Source organism: Crocodylus siamensis, chromosome 1 (genome assembly GCF_052110815.1).
Source record: "Crocodylus siamensis isolate JL-2025a chromosome 1, ASM5211081v1, whole genome shotgun sequence".
Lineage (NCBI taxonomy): Eukaryota > Metazoa > Chordata > Crocodylia > Crocodylidae > Crocodylus > Crocodylus siamensis.
Genome location: NC_143395.1, coordinates 418,654,548 through 418,673,043, shown reverse-complemented (window position 1 = coordinate 418,673,043; position 18,496 = coordinate 418,654,548). Strand labels below are relative to the sequence as shown.

At 55.8% G+C, this 18,496-nt stretch overlaps 1 protein-coding gene across 6 annotated transcripts in view; it reads right to left on the bottom strand.

Moving 5' to 3' along the window:
• The window catches only part of ARAP1 (ArfGAP with RhoGAP domain, ankyrin repeat and PH domain 1), a 113,068-nt gene that overhangs the window by 72,047 nt on the left and 22,525 nt on the right, over positions 1–18,496 (bottom strand). The window contains exon 1 of one of the 6 annotated variants that reach the window (XR_016439675.1): positions 1,090–1,110. The exons of the other annotated variants lie outside the window; for them this stretch is intronic. The gene's annotated coding sequence lies outside the window, so the exon portion shown is untranslated. Of the gene's footprint in view, positions 1–1,089; positions 1,111–18,496 lie in introns of those variants that run through there. 6 annotated transcript variants of the gene reach the window in all.

The following is an 18,496-nucleotide window of genomic DNA, read 5'->3' as shown; positions in this document are numbered from 1 at the left end:
AATGACGTTCTGCTAACGATGTGGCTTCAGGGGGAGCCAGACAGATGGAGGCAGAGACAGGAGCCACACTGTGCAGCGCCAATCACAGCCCATCTAACTCAAGCGTCCTCAGGCCCTGCCAGCGATCACCCGGCCACGGATGACCCGGACACCTCCCCCCTGGGAAAAATGCACTGATTCCCCTCACGTGCATGAGCCACAAAAAGAAAGCAGGAACCGAAATGTGCCTGAAGATAGCTCTCTGGAGATCGGCACAAAAGGAGAACCCTGTGTGACAGGAACTCTTCCGACTTTGAGCCATTTCCAGTCTTGCAAGAAGCAAAGGCGAAACAGAAAACAGCCAGCGCCCATCCGCGTGGGAGTGGTGCAACTCAGCCCTCTCCACCCCGGGGTCTCCAGCCACTCCCCCAAAGACAGTGAGGGTCAGGACCATCGTGGCACCAGCCCTGGATCATAAACCAGTACCATCCCCATGGTTCAGGCAGGGAAACTGAGGCACGCAGCGAAGCAAAGTGACTTGACCAAGATCACTTGGAAAGTCAGTGGCAGAATCATACAGCCTCACAGACAAGTCAAGGGGGCAGGGCTCACAGGTTGTCCCATCTAGCCCAGCTGCCTGCTCAAGGCAGAATTGGCCCTATCTGGACCCCGAGTCTTTCCGACCTGCCTGGATTGGGTCTGTCCCTGGGGCCTTGCTGCTTCCATCGAACGAGGGTGCTGTCCACCCGCGATGCGTCTTTCAAACCGATCCCAGGTGGGGACCTGGGGTGCCCACCGCCCCCTGCTTTTCACTTCTGAGCCCTCACGCTCCTATTCTTCTCCGGGGATGAAGGGAGCTACAGAAAACAACCGGGGGAGAAAAGGAGCTACCCAGAAGTGTCACGCTCCGTCCCCGCACAACCCATCCATCTCATCGGGGCTCCTTTCCGCAGACAAGGCAGCGATCTTTGCTCTCTGCCTCCAGCAGCCGCCCCGGCTCTCACGAAACCGAGCCACCAACCCCCTCAACTCTGCCCCTTTCTCGCTCCGGCAGGCTTCAAAAAACCCGAGGCAGGCGGGCAGCAAAGTAAATGCCAGCAAATAAGGTACCTTTTCAGCTGGGCTGCCTGAATCCGGTGTGGCGTTCTGGAGCCTCACTGTCCATCGCCCTCCTGTAGCGTTATCTGCTGTTTGCCGGGGGGGGTTCTGCCTGCCTGAGAACTTCCTCAAATGCTGCTTTAGCAACTGAGAACTTACAGGGGAAGAAAAAAAATTGATATCTCATATTCAGATGACAGCGTGTTGCAACGAGCTGCGCTCGGAAGCAGGCGGGCGTCTGCAGGCGCCCTCCGCCATGAGCAAGACCTAGATTACTTTACAGGGGGAAGGGTGGGGGTGGGAAAAGCACCTCGATCCTGTCTGCAATAGCTGTCAGGGTTGGAGAACGAGATGGCGGCAAAGACAGAGGGGAAGCTGAATGGCAGAGCCCGGCCGCATGCGCTCAGGGTGGGTGGCAAGACCCTGCCCGCCGCGCCTCCCTGAGCACACGCATCGCGCTAGGAGTCTGACCCTGGATTTCCTGTTTAGCACACAGGACCCTTGACTGAGTCACCTTGCAAAGCCACCGAGACCAGAGACTTGGTTTGGCTGGGGGGGCTCTCCTTCCGCCCTCGCTGCTCTCGGCCTGTTTGTTACTGCCTGCAGCACAACTCGCGCCGGAGGAGAAAAAGGTGAGAAAGAAATGATGAGAGGGTGTCGATGCGTTGATAGCAAGCCCCTTCTCCGCTCCCGCGACGGCCGGCTCAGAAATTGCTGCGCTGCACTGTTACAGCAGCAGGCAGCTGGGGAGAAAGCAATGCAGGCTCGACGTGGAGTCCTCTGCCAGGCAGGGTCAGAGCAATGGGCACCCGTAAGCAGACTAAAACTTGCCTCCAAAGCTTTCTCGCCCACTCCTTGTATCCTCCTGGCATTGGCATGGAGTCTTTTGCAAGGCAGGGGCAGGGCAATGGGCATCCGTAAGCTCCTTCGCCTGTGGGATTAAACTCCTCGCCTTTCTGCAGGCACGCGCCCGCTCCTGATATCGTTCTCGCAACATCCTGCAAGGCCTTTAAACAGGGACCGGTGCCTAAGGATTTATTCTCTACCGTCTCTCAAAATGCTAGGACTAGAGACCTAAAGAGAAACTCTCAGGTTGCAGGTTTACAGACAGCAGGAGGCACGTCCTTGTTCACAATGGGGTAGCATTAACTCGTGGAACTCCTTGCCACAGTATGCTGCGGACGCTGGTGGCTTCAAAAAGGGGGAGGCATCGGTGCTTGGAGGTCCCGAACAAGGTCTCCAGACTCTGAGTCGGAGTTTCCTCAGCCGCTGATTGCTGAGAGCTGCGTCGGGAGAGGAGCAGGGGGTTGGGAATCCTGGACACACCCTCTTTACCCTCCCCCTCGGCACCTGCTCTCTGCCAAGGCATGAGACAGGATGCTGGATGAGATGGGCCTAGGGTCTAACTTAGGAAATGGCAGTTTTTAGGTTCTCTCCATTCACCAACAGGGAAACTGAGGCAGGCTGTGATGGGGAGAGACCCATGTGAAGGTTTTCAGAGCTTCCCTGTGATTCTTTGTGGCCAGGAGACATTGGCTCTGCTATTTCTTAACACCGGAGGAGGCTGCTCTGCGTCGCATGCCAGAAGACTGGACAGGAGAGACGGCGCCTGCCCAGACCTCCGTCCGACTCGCAGAAGGGGCCGGAGGAAGCAGTGTCGGGGGAGACGGTGGGGTTGCCTCCCAGCCCTGCTCACGATTTTGCTCGTCCTTCTCCAGAGCTTTCCAAGAGCAAAGCGGCACCCGTGGCTGAGATGTCAAGGACACCGTCCTCGAAAGAGTTCATTGAGAAGTTCAGGAGTCAAAACTCATGGAAGAGGTGACATCTTTTATTAGGCCAGCTAGATATATTTGCAAACAAGCTATCTGACTTATTTGCAAGCTTTCGGGCACGCTCACCCTCCATCGGGCCTAGAAGAGAGCAGGGATTGTGCAAGTTCTCCTCGGTAGAAATGAGCATTCATATGTCACAGGACAGCAAGGTGTGGTAAAGTCTCCTGCTTGGACCAGTTCTTTTCATCCAGGGTAGGCGCCGAGAAAGGTTGAAAAAAGTCTTTTTGAAAGGAAAAGTTCATAATTTTACAAGAAGCAAGCATTTTACCACCAGAAATGCTGATTTTGACAAGAAGGAAGCATTTTACTGCCTGACATGCTAACACCAGGCTCCTGCCATTGTTGGAGCAAGTTTGCACAGCTCTCCTGTGAAATATGAATTTTGCATTTTAAAAAAACAACCCAGACACGTGGAGCAGCAAGGAGGGAGGGGAGTTCGGCCCCGTAGTGCAGACAGAGCAACCGTGTCTCTGAGCACTTCTGCATTAGCAGCGTATTGATCCTGTCTGTGAGGTATCGAATGACAGGGATCGAGGTGCAGAATGGCTAAGTGACTTGCCCAAGGCCACCCAGGACTTCAGGTGCAGAGCCAGGGCTGAGCTCTGAGGCCCCTCATTGCAAGCATCCTTCTGCAAGGGGTGGAAGCCGATGGAGCAGGACTCGGGACCCAGCCGCCAGCAGAGCAAGCCGAACAGATACTGCGAGCAATGGGTTTCCTCCCAAGGAAGCAGCTCAAGCTTTGGCGAGACGCTCAACAACCCCGTGGTGCTGGTGGACCACGGCAGCCAACATCCTGCTGCTGCAAGAGGTGTTAATATAGGCTCAGAAGAAGCCAGGCAGAGGTCATGCTCCTGCTGCAAAGGAAGGCAAACCCCCTCTGTCCATACTAACCTGACCGGGGAAAAGAAATGACTTCCTGACCCCAAACGCAGCACGTGTCTGACCGTGAGCAGAGATGCAAGACCTCCTGCGTCTGAGCCCCAGTGGGAGCATTGGCATGGCCCAGTCTAAAAAAATGAATCTACTGAGAGAAAACACTCCAAAAGGAGCAGAACAAGGCGGCTGACACGGCTCTTGCAGCCTCCTCCTCCGGGCAGCACCAACCTCCCGCAAGAGGGTTGGGTTTCGGCAAAGCTGCACTTCCCACAGAGGCACATTATGTCCTGGTCTCCCTCCTGTCCCCAGGACTCGCCGCCCCCAGCGGGGTCCCATGCTAGGGTCACTGAGCCCACGGAGAGCGCAGCTACGAGGCCCCCACCCCATGCAGCAGCCCTAGAGCATAGCCCAGATGGCAGCCTCCAAGGCGGGCACGCGCGTCCCAGCTTCCCAGGAAGGGCACCGGAGGGCCTGGCACGTGGGAAGGTGGGAGGCAGGCAGGAGAGGACAGGATGAGAGGCAGGATGAGACAGGGAGCTCAAAAGCAGATCCTACGGCTTGAGCTCGCACGGATGCCATCGAGGGGACTGATCACTCGAGATACCTGGTTCAATGCTCTCCCTCTCATGCATCCGTTTCTGCCACTGCCAGAGACCGAGCACTAGGTGGACTAGCCTGACACTGCTGACGTCCCGATGAGAAGCTGCCCCCCCGGCTGATACAGAAGTAAAACCCCGGAAGGTGAAGTGGAGACTAGCTTGGTGCAGGAAGCAAGGCCTTCACAAGCCCCGGCGGTCTCACTCACCCTGAAATCCCCGCGGCCGCAGCTCAGTCCCGCTTCCCGCTGGGCTCCGGGGCCCCAGGTAGGCAGCGCCCGCCACACTCGGGGCAGGGCAGCTTGCCCGTCCCAGAAAGGATGGGCTTTGTTTCCTCCTTTCTCACAAAGCCCGGGCACGGATGCTGGGCCACATCCTGCTTTCGGGGTGGCAGACGGGACCAGGTGGCACACCTGCAGCCAGGTTCATAGCAGCTTGGCACCATCTCGGCTGGAGGGCTCCCCATCGCTGTCATGTGGATGGTCAAGCTGAGGGGCCTGATCCTCGCTCAAGCCCCTATGGTGGAAATGATGCCAGTGGTGCTCTCTCTTTCCAGGAGAAAGCAAGAGGTGTGGGATCAGGGTGCCAGAGCTTGGGCACGTATCCAGTGCATCAGGGAGCATCTGCTACCACCGCTGCTGCTCCAGGCCTCGCCTGTCCCTGCCGGAAGACCACCTCTCCGCCTCACCCCTGTCTCCTCCCCAGAATCACCATTGCAAACCTTTTATGCACCACGGCAAACCCCAAGACCCTCCTGGTCACCCCCAACACGTACAAGCAGGGCAGACGTGGGTGCTGCCCATGCCCCCCCTCTGTAACAGGGGCGTAATTGGGTAATAGATGCTCAGAGGGCATCTATTACCATGCTGTATGGCTACAGAGGAAAGCAAAACGCCCCAGAGTCCATGCCACACGGGGAATTTCCTTCCTGACCCTAACCATGGTGATCAGACTGACCCTGAGCAGATCAGCAAGACCCTCTGGCCAGAAGCCTCTGAGTTTTCTAAGTGCCCCCCCAGTCTCACATCCGCCAAGGAGCCGTCAGGTCAGAAATCATTGCCCAGGCTCCAGCTGTGGCAAGCAGGGTTACAGAAATCCTGCTCAGTTGTGCCCCGCCAAATGTCAATTTGCAATGTGACATTTATTGGCTATTTCTTCCACCATTAAAGCCATTGAATGTCACATTGCAAATGGACGCAACTGTCTAAGACAGGAAGCGGAGGAAGAATATCACCGCATCAAGGGGGCAGGGTACAATTTATCATGATCTCAACACCCCCACCCCATGTGGGGAGAAGAGATCTGATAAGAGACAGCAGCCTCTTATCTAGCAGGCAATGACTTCAGCAGTGTTCAGACAGGAGGCGAGATAGCTCTGCAGCGAAGGGAAGGCAGCGCTCCGACAGCTCCCTCGAGGATGCATGAGGCCCTCTGCTGCTTCACGGCCCTTACGTGAAGATCAATTTATACAAGACATCCCAGCCCAGCCACAAGGCCTTGGACATGTGTGACAATTATGTGGTTGTACTTTTTGTTGGGATGTTATATGTTGGCAGGGTTTCTTTGGATGGGTTTTGTTCTGGCAGGGGAAAGCTTGAACAGAGAATGATAGAAAGTTTGGGCGCGAACGGAGTTCAGGAGGTCACATCTAGTCCAACGCCCTGCTCAGAGCAAGACCAGCCCCAGCTGCATCATCCCAGCCAAGGCTTTGTCTACCCAGGGCTTCAAAGCCTCCAAGGATGGAGAGTCCACACCTCTCTGGGTAATCTGTCCCAGTGCTTTACTACCTTTCTAGTGAGAAAGTTTTTCCTAACATCCAACCTCAACTTCCCTTGCTGCAACTTGAGCCCATTGGTCCTTGCCAAGACTTTGTCTAACTGGGGCTTAAAAACCTCCAAGAATGGGGAGTCCACCACCTCCCTGGGCAACCTGTTCCAGTGCGTCACCCTCCTCTTGAGAGAGTTTTTCCTAATATCCAACCTCAACTTCCCTTGCTGCAGCTTGAGCCCATTGCTGCAACTTTCCTTGCTGCAACTTGAGCCCATTGCTCCTTGTCCTGTCATCTGCCCCCACTGAGAACAGCCCAGCTCCATCCTCTTTGCAGCCCCCCTGCAGGGAGCTGAAGGCTGCTATCAAATCCCCTCTCAGTCTTCCCTTCTGTAGGTAGGCTAAATCAGCCCAGTTCCCCCAATCTTTCCTCACCAGTCCTGTCCTCCAGCCCCACAACTATTTTCATTGCCCTCTGCTGGTCTCTCTCCAATGTGTCCACATCCTTTCTGTAGTGGGGGCGCACAGCTGGGCACAGGACTCCAGATGTGGCCTCCTCAGTGCCGAATCGTTAATGGCTGGATAGAAGAGGGACTGGGGGCGACCTGGCCAATTGCAGTCTGCACGGTGCTGGGGGGATCCCTTTCCCAAGAACTCGGGCTCTTTCTAGAAGTTGAGGGCGGGGAGGAGATATAAGCCGGGGGGCTGGCGTGGGAACGTGCTGGTGTGTGCCCATGTGAGCGCCTGCAACCTGCTGGGGTCCACGAGGCCCACTGGTGTGAAGCCCCAGAGAGTGGGGCCGGAGGCAGTCAGCCATGGGGGGCTACAGCAGAGAAGCCTGGAGCCACGGGGCAGAGGTAACCCGCTGAGGGCAGCAAAGCAGACAAGACCTCCGGGGACGGGGAAGATGGGGCTGCAGAGACCGTGACAACTGGACCAGGCATTGCAATCGGCTGCAGACAGTATAGCCAGGGACACGGGTGGGAAGTGTTAGGAAACAGTGTGTTTTAAACCTTTACGTTGCGCTCTTTCTTCCCCGTAGTCATGTTTTCCCAAGTGACAAAAGTTGGGTTGGTTAGGGGTTTTTATCCCTAAGTTTAGCAGTTCTGCTGCTGAGTCTCTCATCTCACTGAGTTTTTCCCTCCCGGCCTTGGCCGACCCAGGGTCCCATCACGACATGGTCCAGGATTAGCAAGTGAGGTCAGAACGGCGCATCAGATGGGTCCCTTTTGGCCTCACCATGAGCTCTGGGAAACGCCCAGGTGAGGCCTGTCGGGCCACTCATGATGTGTGCTTGGGGCTGCCTGATATATCCTGGGCTTGAACGTAATGCTTATGCGGCAGCCAAGCCCTCGAGAAGATCTCCTCTCCCACATGCCAAGCCACCTGGGCATGGAGACTGCCCGCCACCAGCAATACAGACACGGGCTTTACAAAGGCAATGGGGTCATCCACCCGGGACCGTCCATCTCTGCTCCCCATAACTCACTTCTCCAGTGAGGTGTAAACGAGGAGAGTTTTACTGTGTCTTGATCTAGATCCCTCCTTCCCGCTCCGTTACATGTTTCGCCAGCTCAGAGGATGCCCCTGCCCTAGGTGTCTCGTGATGCTATAAGCTCATTGACAACTCTCTTTGCACCATCCCCAAGTGGGCAGAAACCAACCTCGAGGCTGGGCTGGGGACCTGGGGTACCTATCCCCCTTACCTCCCACAGTTGTCCCCAGGCACCACAATGCCAGTGCGCTGGATGCGTCGGCCTGGGACTAGCCAGCCCCTGGCTTGCCCCTTCGGTGCAGCAATCAACAGCTGCTGCTTGCAGGCTGGCCGATCTGATGCCTCTTCCTGGCCCTTCGTGCACTAAAATAAACTGGAAGCGTGCATCAAAGCCTGCTTGTTTGCATTTGCTTTCAGCCTCAGGAGCAAATGCAGAGGAGGCCTGCGCTCAACCCTCGACCCCAGGGCGCAGCCTTGCTCTGTGCTTTGGTTTCCCCGCCTATAAAATGGAGGCAATGGCCCCATCCTGCCTACGAAAGGGCTAAGTCACTGATGTTTGAGAGAAGTTAGGACACTCCAGTCATGTGGACCACAGAAGTACAAAGATGGGGGATAGGGGCAGGGATATATGGCCAAGATATATATGGCTCAACATGATATATGGCCAAGATACATAGAGACAGAGACTGAGATGGAGATATATATATAGATGGATGGAGAGATATTTATTTTCTATGAGTCTAGGATTTTAAGATTTGAAGACACAGCTACTGTAAATCAGGCTCCCATGTCTACAAACTCTTCCAGAACGAGGGCTTGGTTTTCAAGGGTGCTGAGCACCCCTCATCTGCAAAGGGCGAGAGATGGCTGCACAGCACTTGTGAAAATCTGGCTCCTGGCATATCTGCTTCCCCCGGGACCTGGGAATCTGGCTTTGGGTAGCGAGGTTTCCTTAGGTGCCCGGGGCAGCGGCTTGCCCTCGTCTCTGCTGGTGCTGCCAGCTGCTTTAAGCGAAGCTGAGCAGAAAGGACAGGGGGTTATCCACCGCTGCAGAAGCCCGTCCCCCGGGCTCATGCCTGGGGTGTCTCTGAGAGGAGGCTACCGCACCGGCAGTGTTGGACGCAGAGGCTGCACACGGTCGTCTCGCCCCGACGCCACGCCATGCCTGTCATTTACAGGAAACACGGCGCCCTGGGGCTGCACGCATCAAAGAGCCCCTCCGAGGCGCCCGCTCGCTGGGGGATCCGAGCGACAGGTGGGCACGGAGGAGGGCAGGGGCGAGCCCGCTGCGTCATGCACCTCCAGGAAACAGAGATTGCATCGCTTGCGCGGTTTGACTTTCAAAGCATCTTTCCAGTGCTCTTACCTCATAATCAGAAATGTCTCCCTGCCCCATTTCCGCCCGCCCCGGTGCCCTCCCCGGGGACACTGCAATGCCCGCAGCACCCGACACATTTTCTCCACTCCATGTGAGCCACTTGAAAGTAGGTCAGGAAACCAGATCTCTCTTGCCTTTGCTTTCCTCCCATGACAGCACTCACTCCCGGCACCCTGCCCCGTTCAGACTACCTGTCCTTCAGGTGCGGTCCGGGGTAACGCAGCCTGGGGCACCGCTGCAGAGATGACCCTGGAGAAGAAGGGAGGGTCATGTCCAGGGGGAGCCTTAACATACATGGGGGAGATAGAGCAGTTGGGTGATTTGGGAGAGCAATAGGGCCTGGTGATTATGCCACGACCCTGCTTTGCCTAACAGAGCCCATATGCTACTCATGCATCTTCATATGGGTGCAGAAGAGGGAGTTTTCCCTCTCTATCCAGACTTGGCCTCCTAGGCCAGGTCCATGGGGATCCTTCAGAGCCATCTCTGCATAATCTGAAGCTGCAGTCAGAAAAAGAAAGCGGGTCAGGTGGGTCAAGGAACTATAGACCCATTTGGGGAACTCTCTAAACGTGTACAAGCGCCCTATTAGACCTGTTGGCTTGAGGAACCACAGGCTGCTTCACTTCACCTTCATCCCCAGAGATCTCATAAGGAAGCCCGCCTGCAGGCATTTGGAGGCGGTCAGGCAGCCAGAGTGGCTTTATGAAGAACAAACTGTGCCAAACAAACTTGATCTCCTTCTTTCACCGGGTTGGGCGAAGGGACTGCTGTGGGTATCCTGTATCTGGACTTCAGCAAGACTTTTGACAAAGTCCCGCACGACCTTCTCATAAACTAATTGGAGAAATGTGGGCGCGACAGGACTGCCCTACGTTGGAGAGACACCTGGCTCAATAGCTGCAAAGCAAAAGGTAATTGGACCCATGTCCGTAAACAGATCCATGTGGGAATGGCAGGAGGTTTGGAGGGGAGTCTGTTCCAGGCCCAGGGCTGTTTGGCATGCTTATTAATGAGGACGCTGGCATAGAAAACTTTGTGAGCAAGTTTGCCAACGACACGAAACCGGGAAGGACTGTGAGTGTGCCGGAGGATCGGAGCGCGGTTCGGAAGGATCTCGACAGATTGGGAAGCTGGGCTGGAGCGAACAGGAGGAAGCTCAATGCTGACAAATGCAAGGTACTAAATGGGTGACGCCAGGCTGGATGGCAGCACTAGGGAGAAGGATCTGGGGGTCTTGGCAGGGCACAGACTCAACATGAGTCTGCAGCGTGATGCAGCCTCACAAAAGGCAAATGCAATTTGCTGATAGGAGCGTTGGGCGCAAGACGCTGGAGGTGAAAGTGCCTCTCTGCTCGGCACTAGTCGGGCCTCATCTGGAGACTACTGTGTGCAGTTTTGGGCTCCACATTTTTAAAACCTAGCAAGGGTCTAGAGGCGGGTGACAAGAACAATAAAGGGCTTGGAAGACGAGTCAGATGAGGAGGAAATAAGCACGCTCAGCTTGCAAAAAAGGTGCTTAAGCGGGGGGTATGACACCCCATTTGAGTCTGGAAGAAATTTTATCCCATGCCCAGATTGGTACGGACTGAGGGGCTTTGCCTTCCTCTGTAGTCAGGTGCGTGGCTCTCCTCTTCGCTTCTCTCAAGCATATTTTAACAGCCTCCGCAGCAGCAGGATGCCAGCCGCCACGGTCCTCCTGCTTCATCTGTGGCAGGTTTGGGTGTGATGCTTGGCGCCACGTCGGGGTTGGCTGTAGTTTGGCTAAGAAGTCAGACGATGGGTTTGTCTGGGCTGGTTTGGGCAGGGCTGATCCTGCCTTGGGCAGGCGGCTGGACTAGAGGTGAGCTCTGGAGGTGCCTTGCAGCCCCACGGCTCTCTGATTTCTACGAGTGTGACTCGTGGCTGGGGTCCCAGCGACCACCCTGGGAAACCTCCCAGGCTGCTTGGTGAAGGGAGGAAAAGGAAAAGCCCTGTGTGTGCAGGCAGCAGGGATGCTGTGATTACTGCGACTTGTCCCACAGCATCCAGCGGCTGTTTTATCTGGTACCGGAGCGCCGCTGCGCTGGGCATCGGGTGGACAGGCCCCTTCCCCCTCCCACTGTAGGGCACAAGTTGCTGCCCCCTGTAACTCGCCTTTCTAAAGCTTCAGCTGGAGAGGGGCAGGCAGGGCCATGACCCCACAAAGCACGGATGCAGCAACACCGCAGAGGCCTGCCGGGCTGCAGGATGGTGAGAGCCCAGCATTGCTGCACGCCCTGCATGAATCTTCCCGTGGCGCCAGCACCAGCAGCCTGGACTCTGCACTCAGCATCAGGCTCTTTTGCTTTCCTCTCAATAGGAACTGAAAGTGCAAGGGTATCCAGCTGGGCCGCTCTCGCTCCCCGCTGCAGAGCTCTGCAGAGCTGCGTCCTCGCCCGGCCTGCTACCTGCAGACATCGCCTGGAAACGCTCCTCAGCATTTGAACAGAGCACGTCCCGGGGCCAGCCACCCCGGGTCCCTGGCAGCGGAAGAGCACAGGACCCGGCCATGCCATCCCAAACTGTGCAGACCCATGCCATGAAACTCAAAGCCCCCTTGAGCTCCCCGCCCTATTCTCTACAATCAGGCAAAGCAGCACGCTCTGAGAAAATGCATCTGCCTCCACCGCTTTTGTGCATGCAACCATGAGCTACAACCTCCAGGTCCAAATCCTCCCGAGAGAGCTTAAATCCAGAGTAGACACTGGCTGACAGCTGGATGGAGCAAGAGGTGTCAGGCGGTGTCCTACCCAGAGAGATGGCTCAGTACAGGAGCTCGCTGCAGGGCGTAGGAGCAAACACGGGGCAGGAAGGATTTAGGAAACAGGGGCCCTGCTTGAACAGGCAGCAAGGGACCCCGACAGCCTGCTTTGACCCATTCATCTCCTGCTTCAGGAACACCCCAAAGTGCATTAATGCACCCAGTGAGAAGTACTGATACGGCAGGAAGATGGTCGAAGATGATGGGAAGAGATGGCGGGCATCATATGGAAGAGCGGGGGGGACTGGCACAGACTGCTCAGAGGCGGGTCCCCCCAAAAAGAGCAGCGATGACGTCGACGAGGGCGAGGACCACAAATGCAATGATGAGCGAAAGGACTGGACAAGCAGGCGAGAGGGGAGAGGGGGCACTGAGGTGGTCCTTGGCATAATTATGACCGTTAAACACGACAGTGGCGGGCACGCGGGTGCATGGTGCGGTTTTGTAATGGGAATAAGAAAGGTGTGTTTTGGATTGTTGAGTGAACCCCCGCGGTCATAAGGCAGGTTGGCAGCAGTGTAGCTATATCTCTATTTCTTTTATATAGAGAAATCAATATTTTGGGTAAAAAACTATAGGCCAGGCACTCTCTCAAGGTCCCTTGCAGCTGCCTTCCCAATTCACCCACGAGCAGGACCCGCTTGCGCTACCGTCTCAGCAGGGACCTACGTCCGCCCTGGGGACAAGGGAGGTTCTCGCTGCGCAGCCCAGGAGCAAAGGGCCCAGCCCCGGTTCTTCACGAGCAGAACAGAAACTCCACCGCCCACTTCAGGTCTTCAGATGTAGGAGACTCAGATGAAAGCAAAGCACCTTTCTTTCATAGATTTCATAGACATTCAGGCTGGAAGGGACCTCGGGAGATCATCGAGTCCAGCCCCCTGCCCAAAGGGCAGGAAGTCAGCTGGGGTCAGAGGATCCCAGCAAGATGAGCATCCAGTTTTCTCTTGAAGGCCTTCAATGTAGGTGCTTGAACCACCTCCGCTGGCAGACTGTTCCAGACCTTGGGGGCTCGGACAGGAAAGAAATTCTTCCTTATGTCCAGCCTGAAACGGTCTTGCAGGAGTTTGTGACCGTTCGACCTCGTCATCCCTTGGGGCGCTCTGGTGAACAGACGTTCCCCCAGATCCTGGTGGTCACCCCTGAGAAACTTATAGGTGGCCATCAGATCACCCCTGAGCCTGCGCTTTTCCAGGCTAAAGAGTCCCATGGCTCTCAGCCTGTCATCGTAAGATCTGTTTTCCTGACCTCTGATCATGCGCGTGGCTCTCCTCTGGCCTCTCTCAAGCTTCTCCACATCCTTTTTGAATTGTGGAGCCCAAAACTGACGCAGTACTCCAGCTGCGGCCTCACCAAGGCCGGTGACGTCCTGAGATTTGCTTGAGAAGCATCTATGGATGCAAGCCAGCGTTTTGCTCACTTTACTAGCCGCAGCATCGCATTGCCGGCTCATGTTCATCTTGTGGTCAATGATGACCCCCAAGTCTCTTTCTTCCATAGTGCTAGCCAACGTAGCACTGCCGAGCCTATAAGGGTGCTGCAGGTTTTTCCTCCCCAGGTGGAGAGCCTTGCATTGTTCAGTGTTAAACACCATGAGATTCTCGTCTGCCCATTTGCTGAGCTTGTCCAGGTCAGCCTGGATCACCCGCCTCTCTTCTGGTGTGGATGCTTTGCCCCAAAGTTTGGTGTCATCGGCGAACTTGGCCAGTTCACTCCTGACTCCAATGCCCACATCATAAATGAAGATGTTGAACAGGATGGGTCCCAGGACAGAGCCTTGAGGGACCCCACTGGTCACAGGGCACCACGATGAGTGACTGCCATCAATCACAACCCTCTGGGTCTGACCACGAAGCCAATTTCCCAGCCAGCAGATCGTGGTGGAGCCAAGGCCACAACTGGGCAGTTTGGCCAAGCGGTGATCATGGGATACCAGATCAAAAGCTTTTTTGAAGTCAAGATGTATGACATCAATCTCATCTCCCTCATCCAGGTGATAGGTCACCTGGTCACAGAAGGAAATGAGATTGGTCAAACAAGACCTACCTGCAACAAACCCGTGCTGGCTATCCCTTAAGATGTTAGCCTGGGCCAGTCCCTCAAGGATGGCCTCCTTAATAAACTTTTCTAAGATCTTCCCCAGGATAGAAGTCAGGCTAATGGGCCTGTAGTTAGCCGGATCCACTCTCCTCCCTTTCTTGAAGATCGGCACCACATTGGCCTTCTTCCAGTCTTCGGGCACTACACCAGAGCGCCAGGAGCTCTCGAAGACCCGTGCCAGGGGCTGGGCTATGACGCTCGCCAGCTCCGTGAGTGCCCTGGGGTGCAGATTGTCAGGGCCGGCTGACTTGAAGGTATCCAGCTTCTCAAGGTGTTCCTTCACGAGGTCAGCATTGATGGAGGGTAGGGGATCCCCGTCACCCGGACCTCCCTGTCCCATAGCAGGCATGGGCATCCCGTGTGACTGATGAAAGACTGACGCAAAGTACCTATTTAATAGGTTGCTTTTTCCTGGGCGTCAGTTGTCAGTTGCTCCATCTGGTTCAGCAGGGGTCCAACGTTGCCCTTGCTTTTCCTCCGGCTCCCCATGTATCTGAAAAAGGACTTTTTGTTGTCCTTGATGCTTGAAGCTCGCTGGAGTTCAGTTGCAGCCTTGGCTTTCCTGGTTTGCTCCCTGCAGGACTGGACCAGCGCAGAATAATCCTCCTTGGAGGTGAATCCCGTCCTTCATCCTTTGTAGGCTTTCCTTTTTATCCGCAGGAAGTCCGCTAGGTCCCTGGAGAGCCGGGGGGTGCTGCTGTGCCTTCTTGCTGCCTTTCCTCCGTGTTGGAATAGATTTAGCTTGTGCACTGAGGATCGCTTCCTTGAGAAGCAACCACTCTTCTTGAACTCCCATCTCCCTGGGGTCATGGTCCCTGAGGGCCTGACCGACAAGCCTCTTGAGCTTGTCAAAGTCAGCTTTTCTGAAGTCAAGGACTTCTGTGTTGCTGACTGACTTGCCAGCTTTACGGCAGATGGTGAAGGTGATCAGCTCATGGTCGCTGTCACCCATTTTCCCATCCATCACTAGGTCGCCGATTAGGTCGTCCCGCGTAGCCAGTACCAGGTCGAGCAGCGCTTTGCCTCTCGTTGGCCCATAGACTTCTTGAGTCCGGTAGAGGTCATCCACGCACGAGAGAAAGCTTTGTGACCACTCAGATTTTGCTGAGTGATCTTCCCACGAGATGTCCGGGTAATTGAAGTCACCCATGACAGCCAAGGTCCTGGAGCAAGCGGCCTCAGTCAGTTCCCGGGCGAACTCCTGGTCAAGCTCAGGACTTTGGGTGGGAGGTCTATAGTAGACTCCAACCGTTGTGTCCCCTGTGCCGAATTCCCATGAATTTTAACCCAAAGGGTCTCTAGCTGTCCATGCCGGTCGCCAACATCAGCTTGCAGGGACATGTAGCTTTCCTTCACATCGAGAGCTACACCCCCGCCCCTTTTGTCAGCACGATCCCTCCTGTACAGGGTATAGCCCTCGATACCCGTGGTCCAGTCATGGGTGGAGTCCCACCAGGTCTCCGTTATCCCTATGACATCATAATTCCTTGCACTGAATTCTTTGAATCCCACTGGCGCATCCAGCCCCTGGGGAGCAGCACCCAGCACGGTGCAGGGCGCCTGCATGCAGGAGGTGGGGAAGGTCTCTGTGCTGTGTGACCCAGCATTCATGCCTATGCTTGGGGTGCACTCCCACGTCGCCCTCAGTGCTCACGAGGGAGACGGATCTGCATCGCTTCGACTCCCTGCTCCGTGACCGGCCCCTCAGGGGACAGAGCCACTGTCACGTGCCTGTGGGGTAGGCGCATGGGGACACAGACACAGGGGCAGGGCAGCTGCAGGCTGCATCTTGTGAGTACTGCTCGGGTAGGCAAGGAGGCTTGCCCACACAGGGCTGCTTTGTTACTTGAACCTCCCTTTCTGGACAACTGAATCCCTGCTGATCAGGACCGGCTACGGCTGGGCTGTCGCATGCATTTTCAGGGAAGGAAGCTCCTAGGAAACTCCGACAAGCAGCCAAGACCGACTGAGCGTGCCCCGGTGTGAACTGTGCCACCACGGGACATGGTCCCAGGGCACAGCCATGCTGCTGGCACAGACTTGCCCTCGCTCATGTGGTTTGAAGGCGCCTCTTTGCTGCAGTGCCTGTGAGCAGCTAAATGACATGCCCAAGGGCAAAGAGGGAGCACGTGGCAGCACGGGGCAACCAGGCCAGAGGTCCTCGCTCCAGGTTCTGTGCGCTGACCACTCTGGACACTCCCAGCATCCCCCCCTCCTCCTCTGGCAGATGCCTGGGGAGGAGGTTCTTGCATTCGATGCTGGCCTCCAATGCCCAAGCTAGCCTGGCCCTTCCCAGAGCACTGGCTGCCAGCCTTGGGGTGGGAGAGGAGGCAGAGCGGAGCAAGCGGAGAGGCTCCTCCCGTGCTCCTGGGTTGCTAAGGAGCCCACAAGGTGGAAGAAAGCATCCCAAGCCTCCACTGCGTGTTCCGGGAAGAGGAGAGGGAGCAAGCCAGCCCCGCCAACCTGCTTCTGATGCAGCCAGCAGCACGACCGACCCGCTGCCAGGCTGCTGCAGCAGAAGCAGACGAGACTCCCAGCTGCGAGGGAAATATTGCCAAGCAGCGAACAGCGCCTTGCGTTTTGCATTGCAGCTCCTGCCTGACTCAGAGCATGGAGTTGGGTGTAGGACAGAAGGAAGGGCCTTGCAGAGGGATCACAGTCCCTGCTTTCCCATCCAGCACCCTGCTAATCCCCTCGTGCTGTTGTCAGCGGCGGAGCCCCTACCTGACACTGCGTCACAGTCGCAACCGCAGCCCACGGGTCAGCAAGCGCCACAATCAGCCCGCTGCCCCGGGAGCATAGCATCACCCTCCAGGCACGTGTCTGCCTCAGGGCTCCAGAGGTGTCTGGAGACAGCTGCACAAGAGGGGGGATTTAATAGCAGGGTAGTTTGAAAGAGGATGGAGCTGGACTGTTCTCAGTTGGGGTTGGACATGCAGCGCTCTGCTGCCTACCACTCTTTAGGAGGTCGTAGCACTCATATGGAGGCACGTTACATATCTTTTATATCAATGCATCATCCTAAATAAGTTTATAGGAACCTGGGACTGGAAGGGAGCTCCTGAGTCAGTGCATCCCGCCCTGGTCCCCCCGGGCATCTCTTCTTGGACAGCTCAAAGAAACCAGGGTCTTTTAGTCATCTCCAATACCATTGGGTCTTCGTTCACACATTCTTGAAGCCAACTTCTGCACTTCTTAACTGAATAGTACTAGGTTTGGGCGCAGTGATTGCTCTTAGGGTTGCAAAGCACCAACAACATTAATTAGCTCAGAACTCATTGAATCATAGAAAATTAGGGTTGAAGGGACCTCAGGAGGCCGCATCTAGTCTAACCCCCTTTTCAAAGCAGGACCAGCCCCAACTACATCATCCCAGCCAAGGCTTTGTCTACCCAGGACTTCAAAACCTCCAAGGATGGAGAATCCACTCTCCAGGCAGTTTTCCAGTGTTTTACTACCCTCCTCAAAAGAAAGTTTTTCCTACTATCCAACCTCAACTTTCCTTGCTGCAACTTGAGCCCATTGTTCCTTGTCCTGTCACCTGTCACCACTCTAACATGATAGACATTGCAAAACCAGATGCAAAACCTGGTTCGACTACAACTGGTTCAGCTAAACTACATCCACCTACCTTTAGTTATCACGTGATGATTGGGCCCCTACCGAGATATAACCCCATGCACGTTCATCATGTTACGAGTTGCAAAGTGTAATGTCTATCATGGCTCCAGGTGTTCAGCAAACTCTCTGCGCCTCTCCCAGCTTCTGTAGCTCCCTTCTGGCTGCTGCTGGCCTGCTCCACAGAGACCCTTCGAGCCAGCCGCACCCTCCCACCTTGAAGGCCCCGCCGAGGGAGCTGCGTCCCCACGCAGAACCGGAGCCACTGGAGGGTTCCAGTGCAGCCGGTGGAAGTCTATCTCAGCCCGGCGCTCTCCCCTTTCGGGTTTTTCCACTCTGTCCTCCAAGGCACAGATGGAAATCACTCATCCCACCCTGCATCATGGAGCCCTTATTGCACTGCCAACCAGCCTAAGGATACAGGGTTGAGACGGCGAGAAGATTCAGCCACGCAGCATCCTTGTTAGCTAGTGATGGGCACCAGGCAGAGTTGGATTCGCGGTCCAGCTGCACCCTCCCCATTCACCTCTCCATGCTGTACCCTCCCTGCACTCACTCACTGCTCTTTGCTCGCTCAGACCAAGCCCGAAAACCCACCTGGGATGCCTGTAAGAAATTCACTGGCTGATGGTAGCACCATCAGGGCACCAATCTCGGTAGACTTTTCTCTCTCGAACGTGTTGTCAGGCCCTGCCCAGTGGAACCAGGAGGTCAGGCTGGCATCTCACATACAGGAATCTCACCCCTCTGAGTGGCTTCTGCTGAGCAAATCTGCTGCGAGTATGAAGGCACAACCCAGGTGGTCTGGATCACTGCTAAGCAGCTCTGCAGGAAAAGCATCTCTGAAGAGCCGTGCTCCAGAAGATGCTTGTGCGGTGGGCAATGGGGAGAGCACAAGACCCGTTTGAAAACGGCCCTGAATCAGTACACTCTTGATGTCCAGAGCTAGGGATAAAGCCCATGAACACAGGTGGTGGT